Source organism: Tenrec ecaudatus, chromosome 16, assembly GCF_050624435.1.
Source record: "Tenrec ecaudatus isolate mTenEca1 chromosome 16, mTenEca1.hap1, whole genome shotgun sequence".
Lineage (NCBI taxonomy): Eukaryota > Metazoa > Chordata > Mammalia > Afrosoricida > Tenrecidae > Tenrec > Tenrec ecaudatus.
The window spans coordinates 22626179-22643748 of NC_134545.1; positions in this window are offsets into that span (position 1 = coordinate 22626179).

Genomic DNA, 17570 nt, shown 5'->3' on the forward strand with positions numbered 1-17570 from the left:
AGAGCAAAGCAATCCTCAAACTGGACTTTAGCTAAGTTAAGTCAGAAATCCAAACTGACTGGCTACAAAACCTTCCAGTCGCAGTCATGAGCGAAAGGGGCAGCACCTAAAAAGGGCACAAGACTTCGTCCCTTTGCTATTTATGTATGAGACCCGCTTTTAAGTCCAAATAAGTACAGCTCTCCCTGAAACGGGTGACTTTTTGCAACATGTAATTGACCTAGGAAGAGGTCAATAAGCATTGCCCTATTGGGTCCAGCCATTGGACCGGGAAGCTGGGTCCTTTGAAAGAACTGGAGGGAAAGGGGGTTGAAAACTCAACTTGAACCATTATGGATAAGTCCTTACCATAGACATCAACTCTTATTTTTTTAAAAATGTTATTAATGGCAGAAAGATCATTTTGCAAGAAGGAATGAGGTCATGCCAGGCAAACCTGGGAATGCCTTCCCCCAGAAGGGCACTTCTAAAACATTTTTTGATTGACATTAACAGAACTTGGGGGGGGTAGTGGTGAAAGTAGAACAAGGTTATTGAAAATTACATACAGGGTTTTGTTAGGACCCATGAACAGGTTAGGGAAAAAATGTGTTTTTTTCTACAAGATGGTGCAAAGGAGATATGTACAGAGAATGGATGACAAATAAGTCATGTTTAACACCTGTACATACTGGGCATGTGACAAAAATCACATTGTTCACATTTATGTCCTCTGTCTCAACATTATCTATTTTTTTCTCTCCACAAAAAAACAAAATCCCTGCTATGGAGTCGATTTTGACACATAGCAACCTTATAAGGTACAACTGCCCCCTATGAGTTTCCAAGACTGTTACAGAAAGCCTCATTTTTCTTCTGAGGAGTGACTGGCGTTTTCAAACTGCTGACCTTGTGGTTAGGTTCTGTAGTTTATTTCCATGATCACAAGAATTCACAGACAATATTCATGATTCAATAGTTTATTAAGGAAGTTAACAGGTTACAATGCAGGTGAGAAATGCTTCAGATAGAGTTGTTCAGTAGGGACATATTACAGAGTTTCCTCAAGGCTGTTAATAAATGCCCAAAGGGCATGCCACTGTGCTTTGAGCCTCAACCTGGAGGTATTCAGGTCAAACTCCTTGGATCAGCAAGCCCAGCTTCCCCAATTAAGTGGCCAGGTGCACGCTATTCCACGTCAGCCTCCGGCCTGAAAGTTCTCAGCTTTACTTGCTCTATGGGTTGGGAAGGCCATCTCTCGGATTCATGTTCCATCTCCTGGTTCTGTTGCTGCTTCTCTGATGTCACGGTTGTCTTCTGTATGCAGGAGCTTCCCTGCACAGGAATCCCAGGGTCCAGAGGATGCATGCCATTCCAGGCTCCTGCTGGTAGTGATATCTCACCTGATTCCTGCTTCTCAGAGGAATCATTTTGTAGCCAACAGGATGGCAATCACAATGATCCCTGTTAAACCCCTGTTTCTCCCAGGAGAATTCTATTAGTGCCTTTTCCCCACCTTCTTACCGAGACTCATGCAGGAAAAGGTGGTTTGATGGGAGTTACAGATAATTTACAGCCACATTAAACAATTCGCTGCCCCTGCAATTAAACATCCTAACCTGTATAATGTTTTGGTAAAAAAAATTTAGCCCAGTGCCCTTCCTGACCGCATGTTGGTAAATTTTTTCATCCTGTCACAGATGAAGAAAAAGTAAATCTCAGAGTAAGAAAAAAGAATGTTGGCGTACTTTGAAATATGTCTTATAGCCCAGTCAGGAACCCCAGTCTTGTCATGTCCCTAAAATTTTTGAAATGCCCTTTGTCATTACCCCCACCCATTTGATCAATAATTCCTTTGGGAATTCAGTGATAGCATTAAAGCATACTTCTCACCTGCATGAATTTTATCTTTACCTTGCTTTTTATGGAGACTTGGTTTTCAGATCCATCTTACTGAATCCTGATAACTCACAAAGAAGTAAATTTTCTTCCTTAAGAATTTCATTAGGATTATTGATGCCCGGTTGTTTTTTACAAGCCTTTAAGATTCCAAATATCGTTGGATAAAAATTTCAGGTGTCAAAAAAATCTAATATTCAGAATTTGGAATGTACAAAGTATCTCTCTAGGAAATTAAAAGTTGTCAGAAATGAAATAGAATACATAAAGATTCATATCCTAACTGTGAGCTGAAATGGACTGGTATTGGTGATTTTGAATTAGAAAATCATATGCTCTACTATGTTGTGTGTGATATAGTAAGAGGAATGGCATCCTCATGTCAAGATCTATCTTGATTTACAATGCTGTCTGTTATAGGATTATATTCATCTGCCTTCAAGGAAAACCAATCAACACAACTACATTATTTAAATGTATGCACCAACCACTAAAACTAGTGATGAAGAAAGTTGAAGAATTCTACCAGTCGTCAGATTGAAATTGATCATAAAGTAGTCAGGATACATCGGTAATTATCTGTGATTGGAATGCAAAAATTGGAAACAAAGAGTAAAGAACTATAGTGGGAAAATATGATCTTAGTGATAGAAAAAAAATCCAGAGATCATGTGATGGAATTTTCCAAGACCATTGACTTGTTCATGGCATAAACCTTTTCAGCAACACTAATTGCGACTATACATGTGGACTTCCCCAGTGGAATACACAGAAATCAAATTATCTACATCCGTGGGGAGAGGCAATGAAGGAACTCAATATCAGCAGCTAAAACTAGGCCAAGAGCTGACTTTGGAATGTAACACCAATAGCTCACATGTAAGTTCAACTTGAAGCTGAAGAAACTGGAAACAAGTCCACAAGAACCAAGATATGACTTTGAGTTTATTCCACCTGAATTTCTAGAACATCTAAAGAAGAGAGTCGCTGTGTTGAACACCAGTGACAGACGGCCTGATGAGCTCTGGGACGACATCAAGGATGTCATTCACGAAGAAAGCAAAACATTATTTGAAAAAACAAGAAAGAAAGAAAAGCTCAAGGTAGATGTGTTAGTTTGGATAGATTAGAGAAACAAATTCATAGACAAACTCATGTGTATAAGAAAGAGTTTTATATACAAGAGCAGTTGAATATTGAGAAAACATCCCATCCCACACCAGCTCAAGTCCTTAAATCCGACATTAGCCCATATGTCTGACACCAATCCATAAAGTCCTTTTCAGACTCACAAAACACATGCAATTATGCCAAATGCAGGAAGATCACAGGTCAGTGTGTGTGAAGTCTTGTTGATCTAGTGGCATTGTAAGCATCTCAGCACTAGCTTCTCCAGGTCCAGGGTTCTGGGTGCATCAGGGTAGGTCCATGTGGTTTCTCCTCAGGGATGTCTCGCAGGGAGTGAGCAAAGAGAATCTCCAAGGAAGTAAGCTGAGAGAGAGTCTGTCTCCTTCCTCCAAGGAGGAAATTCAGTAATTTCCAGAATTCTCAGAAGGTCATGGCCACACCGAGGCCTCATTGGCTATGATCCAATTTACAGACTAGACTCCACGCCTTCACTCTTAATCCTCTCAAGTCCCAAATTGACACCAGATTGTGTAACTACCGCAGTTGATGTCAGAAAATACTGACACTTGCTCTTCATCTTACAGTGCCTAAGGCAAATGGAAGAAATGATGATGTCAAAGAACTGAACAAAAGAGCCCCAAAGGCAGCTCCAGAAGACAAAGCAAAATATTATAATGAAATACACAAAGACTAAGAATTAGAAAAGCCAAAAAGAAGAACACACAGCATTATCTTAAACTGAACGAACGGAAGAAAATATTCAAGCCTCGAGTTGCAAGATTGAAAGACTGAATGATGCAGGAAGCATCAGAAGAAGATGGGAAGAAAACACAGAGTCACTGTACCAAAAAGAGCTGGTTGACATTCAACCATTTCAAGAGGTAGTATACAATCAAAAGCTAATGGTACTGAAGGAAGAAATTCAAGCTGCACTGAAGCCATTAGCTAACAAAAGGCTCCAGGCATTGACAGAATACCAATTGAAATGTTTTGACAAGCTGATGAAGCACTGAAAGCATTTATTCATCTATGCCAAGATTTTTGGAAGACAGCTACCTGTCCAACTGACTGTAAGAGATCTACATTTGGACTCATTTCAAAGAAAGCTGACCCAACAGAATACACAAATTATAGAACAATATCATTGATATCACATGTAAGTAAAATTTGGCTGAAGATCATCCCAAAATGGTTACAGCAGAACACTGACAGGGAGCTGCCAACATCTGTGTGTATCCTGGTGTGCCTATGAGTATCATCATATGTGCCTATGTGTATGCCTGAATTGTCCATGCATGTGTCTGTGTGTCCTTTATGCTTGTGTGTATTATAGTGTGTGCCTATGTCTGTCTGTACCACAATATGCCTGTGTATCTTGTTGTGTCCTTATGTACCTGTGTGTATTATAGAGTGTGCCAATGTGTATCTTTGTGTGTGCTTCTGTGTCTATGTAAGCCTCTGCGTCTGTGTGTGCCTACAGGTATTGCTTTGTGTGTCTCTGTGTATCTGTGTAAGTCTGTGTATGTGTGTGTACATCTCTGTGTGTGCCTGTATTTCTGTCTGTGCCTTTATCTGTGTGCATAAGTTTGTGTGTCTCTCTGCCTGTGTAAGTCTGTGTGTATAAAACTCTGAGAAGGCCATCGTATACCTCCTGTGGTTTCTGTATTGTCATGTGGCAGAGGTCAGGCATGCCTTTCACCTTCCACCCTTCTTGACCTATTCTGATATCAATCATTCCCCCCATGACTCTCTACTTCTAAGATGGGTTCAATAATGCATTGTAATGGCTACATAGAACTCGCAGCCAATACTTAAAAATAAGGAAGGGGGGTGGTGCTTATTAGGGAAGTTAACAGGTTACCACAGCCAGGATCAGAAAACAAGGATATAATCATTGGTCCACAGCAACAGCTCTCTTTAAACAGAAGCCATGTTTCTCTTTAGTTCTTAGGTTGCAGTTCCTTAGCCTATGCCCCTGTGGGCCAGGAAGCCAGCTCACTACTGCATCACAGTCTCATAGTCTTGGCTCTACTTCTTTGTTCTGTTTCATGGTCTTCTTGCCTCAGCCTGCTCCTTTGCTCTATCTTCACTGAAGCCTCTGGTGAATTTGATCTTGACCTGATACATTCCACCTTAATTCTGGCCATTAGCAGAGAAGAGAATTCTCTCCAAAATGGGATTATAATCACAGAGATAGAGGCTATACTTTACAGTAAATCTCAAAAGGGATTATGGCTAGAAGGGTCATCTTGATTGATTATATCTCAGGCCATCCCTGGTTCTTCTAGTCATTAACTAATCCCTACTTGAGGAAATAATCCCCCTTCTCTTTGAGTTACACTTTCTACACTGACCATTTCTGCAATCACCAGAAACTCTGCTGACAAGCACATCTGATTCTTATGATTGGATCAACATTTTCACCCAACCTCTATTTCCAAAACCCATCAGGAAAAGAGGACACTGTTCAGCGGGGATCCTCCCTTGTTGCAATATTTGGCACTGAAGGTACCCAGGAATGTTTGTAAGTCAGCCACTTCATGCACTTACCTAACCCCAATTTTGTATATCCAATTTCTAAGTTGGCCATTTATATCCATCATACTCCGAAGAGTATATTCTGTGATCTGAAGAATTTCTGTTTCATTTGGGATTTTGAACATCTTTACCCATAAGCAAAGTCCAGCCTAGAGCAGGCCATCTATTACACTGCAGTAATGTACACCAGCTCACAAGGTCAGCATATTTGTCTTCTTTGAGTTGGATTTTGGTCAACTCATCCCTAGCCAAACTAGGTCAAATGGGTTCATGCACACGTGCCTGCACTTCACACCAGCCAGCCTTTCCCTCCTCCTCACTCATCTCTAGTCTTTGTGGGTTAGATCAACAGGTACAATGGAACATCACCACACACACTCTCTTCGTTAGTGTTTTCCCTTCATTTCCACACAGATGAAGCCAGGTAGTCATTTCAAGAAACATACCAGGCTGCTCACAGGATCCCTTTAACTTACAGACCAGAAAGGGGGTGGGGGGTGTTCTTTGATGGATACAGACTTTTTCAGCCTATATGCATACAAAGCCAAACTGCTTGCTCAAAATTTAAAAAGCCACAGAGCCGCCCCCACTTGCAGATTTTTCCCTTTATTTTTAACACTCTGAATGTGTATTCTAACCAATACAATTCAACAACAAACAAATAAAATAATACATCATGAGCAAGTAGGATTCACACCAGGTAAACAAGGATGGTTCACCATTAGAAAAAACACCCAGCATATAAATAAACTGAAGAAAAAGAATCATAAGATCACATCAATGGAAGCTCAAGAAGCATTTGACAAAATATAACCATTTACTCCTGAGAAAACACACTCAAGAAAATAGAAGGGAAATTCCTCAAAATAATAAAGAGGACATATGCAAAGACAATGGCCTACATCTTACTCAATGGAGAGGCGCTCAAAGCATTCCCTCTGTGGAGAGACACCAGAGAAGGATGCCCTAGTGTGGGGACACTGAGGATCTGGAAGAAGATGTAAATGGTTTGTTCTCTACTCTCCAGACTACAGTGCTTGGACAACCAGCACTAGTGTTGAGAGGAAGATTTCCACTGGTCTTCAGAAGATCAATAAGCACCAGATGCACATATTTCTCCAGGAAACAGGTTCTCCACATTTACTCTCTATAAAAGGATAAGTTATGTCCCACAGACGCTTGGCTTCTCACACACACTGTTAAAAGGATGCTTATCTCTAAATGTATCTCTCTTTGTCTCCCATTCTTATTTTTTTAATTAAAAGATTATTTTATTGGGGACTCTTACAACTCTTGTTACAATCCATACATCGATTGTATGAGGCATATTTGTACATATGTTGCCATCATTCTTTTTTTTCCTTTTTTTAAAAAAAATTATTTTTTTAAAACAATTTATTGGGGCTCATACAATTCTTATCACAGTTCATACATATACATACATCAATTGTATAAAACACATCTGTACAGTCTTTGCCCTAATCATTTTTTTCTCCTCTTTTCTTTTTTTACATTTTATTAGGGACTCATACAACTCTTATCACCATCCATACATACACATACATCAGTTGTATAAAGCATATCCATACATTCCCTGCCCCAATCATTCTCAAGGCATTTGCTCTCCACTTAAGCCCCTTGCATCAGGTCCTCTTTTTTTTCCCCTCCCTCCTCTTTCCCCCCTCCCTCATGTGCCCTTGGTAATTTATACATCGTTATTTTGTCATATCTTGCCCTATCCGGAGTCTCCCTTCCCCCCTTCTCTGCTGTCCCTCTCCCAGGGAAGAGGTCACATGTGGATCCTTGTAATCAGTTCCCCCTTTCCAACCCACTCACCCTCCACTCTCCCAGCATCGTCCCTCACACCCTTGGTCCTGAAGGTATCATCCACCCTGGATTCCCTGTACCTCCAGCCCTCATATGTACCAGTGTACAACCTCTGTCCTATCCAGCCCTGCAAGGTAGAATTCGGATCATGGTAGTTGGGGGGAGGAAGCATCCAGGATCTGGGGGAAAGCTGTGTTCTTCATCGGTACTACCTCGCACCCTAATTAACCCATCTCCTCTCCTAAACCCTGCCATCATTCTTTTATAGACATTTACTTTCTATGGAGCCCTTGGCATCAACTCCTCCCCCCATAACCCCTCGATATATTATAAATTACTATTATTTTCATCTTATGCCAACCGCTGTGTCCCTTCCCCCGTGTTTTCTGTTGTTCTTCCCCCTGGAGAGGGGCATATGATCTGAACCCCACACAGAAGGGAACATAACAGATCAGTAACTGGAGCAAAGCTAAGAAGCCCTTGAAGAGCCCCCAAAATAGACTTCATGCTTGGAGGGATAGCTCCCAGAGTTCCCCCATGACTAGTGGGGAGATAGTCATGAAGGTCAAAAAACAGACGTGGAATTAGGTATATTTTTCTCTCCTTTTCTTCTTTCTAATCTTTTGTTTTCTTTTTGTTTGGTCTATGTCAGAGTCAGTTTGCCTACTTATATAAGACAGGCGTGGGAAGCAAGCCTGAGGAGAAAGCAGCAGGACCAATGGTCCCGGGGGACTTGGGAGGTGAGGGTGGCAGGGGAGGGCATGGTGAGCAGGCAGGGCTATAGACAGGGGAACAACTAGGTAATTAGAGTCAGCAACAAGGAGAAGATAGAGATCCTGGGGGTGCCAGAGCATCAGCATACTAGCTAAGAGAAAGTACTATGAGGTGGAAATAGGGGAAAAGTGATGGTGGGGGCAGGAGGAAGGTAAAAGGAAACAGAGGAATGACCTAGGAAGCAAAGCAATGGATAGAGGTATAAGCATGGGTGTGTACAGATGTAAATGCATTAGCCCACAAAAATAGAGGTATTAGCCTATGTACATATATTTTTATGGCAATACACTGTGGTAGTAGACAGACTTCAGGCCTCTGCTCATACCCTCCCTCAATACAAGAACACTTTGTTCTAACAAATTGGCATTCTGAGATGCTCACCCTCCCAGCACAATCACTGAAGACAAAACGGGTCATAAGTAAATGTGATGAAGATGGCAGATGGTGCCAGCTATTAAAACATATAGTGTCTGGGGTTTTAAAGGCTTAAAGTTAAACAAGTGGCCAGCTAGTTGAGAAGCAACAAAACCCACATGGAAGAAGAACAAGAACCTGTGTGATCATGAGGTCTCAATGGGTTCAGGTATCAGGCATCAAAGATCCAGAACAAAAAATCTTATCTATGTGAATTGGTGGGGGGGCAGAGTGGAAACTCCAAGCCCATCTGTAGACGATTGGACATCCCCATAGAGAGAGGTAACAAGGAGAGATGAATCAAACAGGGTGCAGTATAGCACCAACAAAACATACAACTTTCCTCTAGTTCTTTAATGCTTCCTCCTCTGCACTATCATGACCCCAATTCTACCTTACAAATCTGGCTAGACCAGAGGATGTTCACGGGTAAAGATTAGAGCTTGCAACACAGGGAATCCAGGACAGATAAACCCCTCAGGACCAATAATGAGAGTGGCGATACCAGGAGGGTTGCATGAAGGTGGGGGGAGAAAAGGGAACCCATCACAATGATCAACATATAACCCTCTTCCCAGAGGGACAAACTACAGAAAAGTGGTGAAGGGAGACAGTAGACAATGTAAGATGTGAAATAATTTATAATTTATCAAGGGTTCATGAGGGAAGAAGGGGAAATGAGCTGATATCGAGGGCTCAAGTAGAAATAAAACATTTTGAAGATGATGTTGGCAACATATGTACAAAAGTGCTTGACACAATGGATGGATGGATGAATTGTGATAAAAGCTGTAAGAGCTACCAATAAAACAATTTTAAAAATAAGTTGAATTCCTATATACTAAGAAAGACAACTCTGAAAGGGAAATCAAGAAATCAGCAGAGGGATGGGAAGAAACTGGTTACCAAAGAGAGTGCATGGGAGGGATGGCTCTAGGTGATCAAAATGATAAACTTGAATGACTAAAACCTTGTCAGTTGATTTCCCCCTCTGCTGTATGTTGGGCTCGATCTTGTTTTCAACATTTTCTGTGTTTTGTTTTATGTTCATATTGGGATTTTTCTCAGATGTATTTTGTCACTGGGGGTAACCCTCTTGAATTTTGTTGTGTTTTTTCAGTAAGTGAACCCCAGAATGGGTGACCCTATAGAGACAGCAAATAGAATAAGGGTTCCTGGGGGGGTGTTGTGGGTGTGGGTGTGTAAAAGGGAGCTGATACCAAGGGTTCAAGAGGGAATAGAATGTTTTGATGTATTGTGGTAGCAATTGTACAATACTGCTTGATGTGATAGAACTATGGAATGATATATCTGTATTAGCTCTCAATAAAATGCTTTTGGGGAAAAATACTAGCATTTACAAGACTGTGTTAGTCCAGGTAGACTAGAGAAACAACTCCATAGGAATGCATATGTGTATAAGAGAGAGTTTTATATAAAGGGTAATTGTACATTAAGGAAGCATTCCAACCCAGCCCAGTCCAAGCCCATAAGTCCAATATTAGCCCATATGTCCGATACCAGTCTATAAAGTCCTCATCAGACTCATGAAACATATGCAAAGACACTGAATGCAGGATGACCACAGGCCAGTGGGTGGAAAATCTTTGGATACAGTAGCGTTGTGAGCATCTCAGTGCTGGCAGGTGTCTCCACGTGGCTTCTCTAGCACCCAGGGCTGCATCAGGGTAGGTCCATGTGGCTTCTCCTCAGGGATGCCTCGCAGGGAGTCATCTGAGAGAGAAAGTGTCTTCCACTTCCACGGAGGAAATACCGGAATTCCCAGAATCCTTTGGGGAAAGAAATGACCACACAGAGGCTTCATTGGCTATGGCCCGATTGACAGAGTAGACTCCACCCCTTCACTCTGAATCCTCTCAAGTCCAAAATTGACACAAATTATGTAACTACCAAAAAGCTACCTAAAATAGAAATAAATCAACGTGAGAAACAAAGTCTTGTACAAATGAAACTGTGAAACGTTCCTACAGAAGAGACACACATCAATAGAAGAATGCACCATATTTACAAGTCCGTTCGCTTTCATCCCATTTTTCTGTGAACTTGAAGCTCCCTTGCATGTGGGAGAAAGGGAAAGTGGGTGGAAGATTGCACTGATGGCGTACTATGATAGGAATAGAAGGTGGAGCTGCCCAAATATAGGTAGGCTGATGCAAAAGGCCAAAAAGCATGAAGGGATATACTGGACGGTGGGGGGGGAAGGGCTGTAGGTCAGCCTCCTCTTGATGTCCCCTCCCCCGCCCTCAGGAGCCCTTTGTGATGAGATCACAGCCCTGTGATGCAGGCATCGATGTACAGGCCAGCTGTGCTCCAAGTGCTCAGTGTCCTGAGAGCCACGGTACGTTTCACATCATGGAGAGCTACCTTTGTGCTTTGAAAAGCGTCACTGCTACATTGCTGAACTCCAGCTGCGTGTACTGGACCGCTGAAATCATCTTGGCCATTGGATGTGGAGTGTGGCTCTCCTTCCTGCTCTTCTCCGACTGTCCTGTTATTCCACCCTCAGGATCAACTAAGAAACCACGAAAGATCAGGACAGTAAGTACCCTTTGGCCCAACCACATCAGAAATGGATTCTCTTTTTCTGGTCCCATTTCGAAATCAAGTTTAGAAAGCTCTGAGATGGGAAATCTCAGGAAAGAATAGAGCAGCAGACTTCTAGAGGTAGGTGGGACAGGGCAAGATGGGAGATGGGTATCAGGATTTCTCTTTGAAGATCTCAGAGCATCTGCCTGGGTGTGGAAGAATTTTAAGGGGGGAAGGATCCCAAATAAAGTGACTCGGTGGCTAAGACCTGGATGACTGGGAGTTTGGAATCCCTGTGAGAAGACAGAAACCTCACACTGGTTCACCCTTAGCCTTCCTGAGGCAGACATCTCCGTGTAAAGTCCTCCTGTTGTGTTAGACTCATCAGAAGAGTGATGCTGAATACCTGAGAGCCCAGTCAAAAGTTGGAGCCTAACTCTGCCTTCCAGAATCCAAATCCTACCACACAGTGCATAGAGGCATCTGGAGGTCCAAGAGGCTATTTCACTCGTGAGCTGAAGGAAACCAGGCTAGATCTCATGTGAAAAACCCTTCAATGGGGTGCAGTGTAGCACCGATGAAACAACTTACCTCTAGTTCTTTAATGCTTCCTCCCCACCACTATCATGATTTCAATTCTACCATACAAATCAGGCTAGACCAGAGGATGTACACTGGTACAGATAAGAACTGGAAACACAGGGAATCCAGGACAGATAGACCCCTCAGGACAAATAATGAGAGTAGTGATACCAGGAGGGGAAGGGGAAGGTGGGGGAGAAAGGGGGGAACTGATCGCAATGATCTACATATAACCCCCTCCCTGAGGGATGGACAACAGAAAAGTGGGTGAAGGAAGACATCGGACAGTGTAAGACATGAAAAAATAATAATAATTTATAAATTATCAAGGGTTCATGAGGTAAGGGGGCTGGGGAGGGAAGGGAAAAATGAGGAGCTGATACCAAGGGCTCAAGTAGAAAGAAAATGTTTTGAGAATGATGACGGCAACAAATGTACAAATGTGCTTGACACAATGTATTGATGTATGGATTGTGATAAGAGTTGTACAAGCCCCCAATAAAATGATTTTTTAAAAACCCTCAATGAGTTCTTCAAAGGAGAGCAACATGATTGAATCCACTGAAAAATGAATAAGAAGCAGCCCTGGTTGTGCAGTGGTTATGTGTTAGGCTGCTAACCTGTAGGTGAACAGATCAAAGCCACTAGCTGCACCATGAGAGAAAGATGAGGCTTTCTTGTCACATAAATCATTATAGTCCTGGAAACAGCTATCTCCACTCTGTCCTAGAGGGTCACCGTGAGTTGAAATCAACCCACTGATCTGTGAGAGTAAGAGTAAAATGGTTACAACAAGGAAAACAGATGCCATGAAACAAATGTAGAAAGTTACGATAGTTATAAATATTAAATGTATGCAGCTTGTTCAACTATGTAGTTTGGGTTTAGGATCCAGGCCCTCGTTCTTTTCTTGTACCTCAGCCTCAAGTGGACACACGGAGGAGCAGAAAGCGGAATAAACACAACCTGGTGCAAGGTAAAGCTGTGCTTTTCAATGGGGATCCCAAGCATGAACCCAAGCATCCTTCCCGTGAACTAGGATTGATACTGGGTTTCCAAGGATGTTAGTTGTCGTAGCACATTCTTGGAGGGAAAACAGCTCCAAGGAGGGGCTAGAGCCCAGGTACCTCTGACATCCTCTGAGATGCCTTCCGTGGAGTAGGAGCATGTGTGGGGTTATAAGATTGGCTACCTGGAGCTTTAGGGGGAGCATCCAAGGTCAAATAGAACAGGCTGTTGAACTTCTCCAAGGCATGGCTTCCTCATTGACAGGGCACAGAGGCTAAGCGCCTCATACACATTTGACTGGCTACGAAGGCCAGTGAACATGTGACCTTCGAAGAAAAGGCGGAGCTCTCAGTCTCAAGTTCCAACAGAATTCGTCAGGGGGAGCCAACCAGTCTCCTGGCTCAAGGGTCCTAAGGCCCCTTGTCATCGCCTCAACCTTCTGTCTTGATTTCCAGCTTTAGGAAGTGGCCAGCATGGACAGGATGAGGAGGGGCGCCAGTGTGGGTTTCTGCAAACGTGAGTAACCTTTCCCTTCTCTTCTGTGTCCATCCTTTTACTAAGGAGTGACTCCAGGGCCACAGGGCAGCTAGGGATGACTTGGAGGTCACCCTCAGGTAAGGAATGGGATGGGAGTCTTGGGGGCAGGGGGTGGGGCATGAGCTCCGTGATGCCAAGGATTGGGGTATGGAACAGGGTAAATCAGGTTGTGGGAAACAATGGGTCATGTCAGAGTCTCAGGGGAGTGGTTAATGGCAGGGCTTTAAGAGTTGGGGGGAAGGTAATTGGGGTCTGAGAGGGGTATTGTGATGTCAGAGTGTGGAGAGGGGTTGGGTACCCCAGGTTGTGGGAAATGGATGGGTGGTGTATGGGTAGGAGAAAGGGGTTAATGACAGGATGTTAGGAGAGGCGGGTATAGCTCAAGGTGAAGGCAGAGGTGAGGCCATGCACTGCACGTGCCCCCCCCCAGCCCCACCCCTGCTGGACTTGCTCTTAAGCTCTTTTCAGAGACTATAACTCCCTCCGGTCCTGTCTCCTGCAGCCAACTGGGAGAGCCCCCTGACAAAGGTCACGTTCATCTGTTGAAGTATAGCGAACCCTCTGATCCTGAGTTGGAAAGATCACCTGCTGAAGTCAATCATCCGCTAGGAATGGCGCAAGGTGGGGAGACCCCTTCCACTGTCTCAGCTCCTCTGACCCAGCCCCCTCAACATCTGACCTTCGCTGCTTTATACAAACCTCTGGAAGACCTTTCTCACTGGAAGATCGATAGCTCATCTTCCTGGAAGACCACCTCAGAGGGTTCTTCTTCCGGGAGCTCCTATTATTTGACTCCATCTGTCACCATAGTCACAGACAGCGATGGCTCAAGCTTTTCCACAGAAACAGAGTGTCACTCTTTCTTTAGCACCGGCAGCCCGAAGTTTCTGGATGTCGACACCAGAAATTCCACCAGCTCTTCTGAAGCTTCCCTGCACCGTGAGTTCCTGGTGGCTAAGGCCGGGGTCTCCTGGAGCTCTTCCCCACTACAGCCGCCCTCTGTTCCCGTCAACAGAAATCCTAATGCCCGCTCAGTTCAAGAATCCACACCACTTTCCGAGCCCCAGCCCTCGCCCGCCTCAGAGATCCCAACCCAGCCTCCTGTCGCATTCACGCCACCACATCAGGCCCCAGTCCTCACCGAGCCCCATCTCCAGTCCTCTTTTGGAATCCCACCACCCCATTCCACAGCACGGATGGAGGCCCATGGAACATCTTGCCCCAAAGTCGCAAATGAGACCCAATCTTTGGAGGCCCAAAGGTCTCAGGAGGAAATTAGTTCTGAGCATCCCAGCCTTCCTCAGGACAAGACAGCCAGTGAACCCCCAAAGCTAGCTTCTAATCTTCCTGGGGACGCCACACTTCCTAAGGATGGAGTTAGTAAAATGGAGATCCGAAAACATTTGGAGCAACTCCTTCAAAAAAGGCTTACTCAAAACGAACGAAAGGATCCGCCCAGCAGGATCCAAACATCTCTCAAACTGACAAAGCCTCCCGAGAAATTACCGGGGGTGGACAAGACAAAAGCCCAGCCTGGACCGCCACAGCCTGTCTCTACAAGCCAAAGCAGCACTGGGATCATGAAGAATCTGGGCAAGGGTTGTGACCATGGTCTGGAAAAGGTCCCCAAACAAACTGCATCCCAGGGCCCTGAGAAAACGGTTGTAAGAGATTTAAGAAACCGTAAAGAACCACCAGGAAACACCCTGGCAGCCCATTTGGACAGGAAGTTCAGGAATATTGTAGAGGGCCAGATTCCTATATGTGTCCGTCGCTCCTGGCTTATTGCCAATCTCACTTTGCCCAAGTCTGATCACAAGAGAGAAAGTGGGAATCTGTTGTCCTCTGAGGGGCAGGGACCCCATGTAAACACCATCCAGAAGTTTACATTCCTTGATTCAGGTATGCGGCAGACACTGGAAGCACATATGATAAGATTTCGTGTGAGGCATAATTGGAATCTACCAGGCCAGGGAGAAGAGCCTACACATTTCAATTCGAGGGAGACTCAATCACCGCCCCTTTCACAGCACGAATCTGGGGCTGGGTCACGAGAGGCTGCCAAGTTCCAGGAAGATTGTAGCAAAAAGGCGACACCAGACACTTCAATCCCCATCCAGAAGAATCCGGCAGGTGGCCCCTTATCTTCTGGTGAGGATGCCAAGGCGTCCCTGAACCTGACCTTACCCAATAACGACGCCAAGCTATCAGAGGTCCCTCGGGGTGGGCAGGAGGGCAGGCAGCCCCTCACAGCCAACGTTCTTAGCAGAACCTCAGAGAGCAGGAATGCCCAGGGAGTTGACAGTGACAGCCTTGAACTAACTGCAAGTCCACCGACGAAGTGGAAGGGACCAAGGAGGGGCAGTGTGAGTTGTTCGAATCTCAGGGGCTTGGAGACTCCATGGAAAAACCCCGAACCTCCTAGAACGCATCCTCAAGATCTAGAAAATACAAAACTAGACCCACAGATGTTTGGCGAGAGGGAATTGAAAACGGAGGTAGGGACAGCAAGACCGTCTCAAGGCTATCCTAGTGCGCTCCCTCAAGCCGGTGCCTCTGGCGTGCTTAGCTTCTCAGATGGCTTAGCTTCTCGGACCTCCCAATCTCATCCCAAGTGTGTGTCCGATGAACACATGCCAGTTTGGGATTTCCTAAGTGACGTGATGGGGGCTGGAGAGAGCCATGTCAAGCAGCAGGACCCCAAGAGTCCAATCCTTCATGACCCTCATAGGAATCAGGTGGAGGTTCCTGCCCCTGCTGATAGGAAGAAAGATTGTAAGCAGAGCTCCAGGGTCAAAGAGACTCAAGAAGAGTTGGCAGGATTGGATTCTTCCCCAGCCCGTGGGATGCGTGAACGTGCCCAAGAGAAGGGATCAGCAAAGACCCAAGGTATCAAGTCCCCCAAACATCTCCCAATAGTGAAGGCACGTACTCCCACGGAGAAGGGAAATGCTCTTTCCGAGGGCCCCTTTAGAAAGAAAATGAGGAGTTTTTTCCAAAGAATTTGCTCGAATAAAAGAGACAAAGGGCAACATGACCCGACACAGAAAGGAAAGCCTGCTTCAGCCTCTGCCCAGAGCCCTGGCTCCATCAAATACACAGAAAGTTCTGAGATGAAGACAATTATGTTGGCTATTGACCGGAGTTTGCAAGAGCTTTATGCTGCAAAGTTGAATGAAGAAAAGAACAAAAGCCAGAAATACCAGGATCCAGCTGGGGAGAGTTCATCTAAATATATGACTCCCTGTTCCCTTGAGCACAGGAGTGAAAGGTGCTACTCTGTCTGCTGTCACCATATCACCCCTGAGGACCTGAGGGGGAACAAGGAAGGCAGAACCCCCTGCACTATGTGGGGATTCAATGCCATTAATTGGGCACTGCCTTTCAGGGGACCTGTGTGCCCAGCCAGGCATTGCCAGCATGGGTCAAGGATGTGGGGTGCTGCAGGCTGCCCTTACCATTCAGCATTTTACCATCCCCCAATCCTGTGCCCACATCACTCAGGAATTTCTTCTCAAGTCTTTTCCTGTTGTCATGGCAGCCCATACCCTATATGATAACCACATGCTCCCACCCAGTTTGTCTCCTGTTCCTCAATACATGTCCTTTGACTCCTGAAATGGCTTTGACTTGTGTCTGTGCTGTGCTGGGGTGAGGGGAGGGGACAGTGGCTATCCTCCCTGGGTGCCTGGATGGCTTCTAGAAGGGACAGGCTGGCAGGGAGCTTGACAGTGATGTTGCTCACCCATCTCCACCCTGGGTACCACATACGGCACCTTATGTTTTCATAATACCTAGATCTGGAGAAAGACTGGCTTTAGACTCGCGTAGAGAATCACATTCTGAAAAATTATTTTACCAGGCAATACCACTGGAGAATACGTAATTAAAAAGGAAAACAAAACTTTGTTAAACTACTTTTCAAAAACTTATTTCAAAGGGGAACCTTGAATTAAACACTTGGTGGAACTCAATAGAGAAGAAGACAAACAACAATGTCTGAAGATTCAAGCAGGATCAAAAAATTAAAATTGTAGATTTTGAGGACTGTTGTGGCACATGCTACAAATTCCCTAGCTCAGGGAAATATGCAAAGAGGGAAATATATGAAAATGCATATTTAGATTCATATATAGGAATGTAATGTGATTTTTTTCTTTGTGTTTTCATTGTTTTTCTAAAATCCCCCCCCACCCCAACATATGCCCTGGCCCTGGTCCTTTCCCTAAACCTATCCATGCCATGGCTTTGGCCCCTGCCACCTGGCCCTAAACCCACGCCTGCCCTGGCCCTAGACCCACACATACCCTGGCCTTAGTCCCACCCCTGTCCTGTCC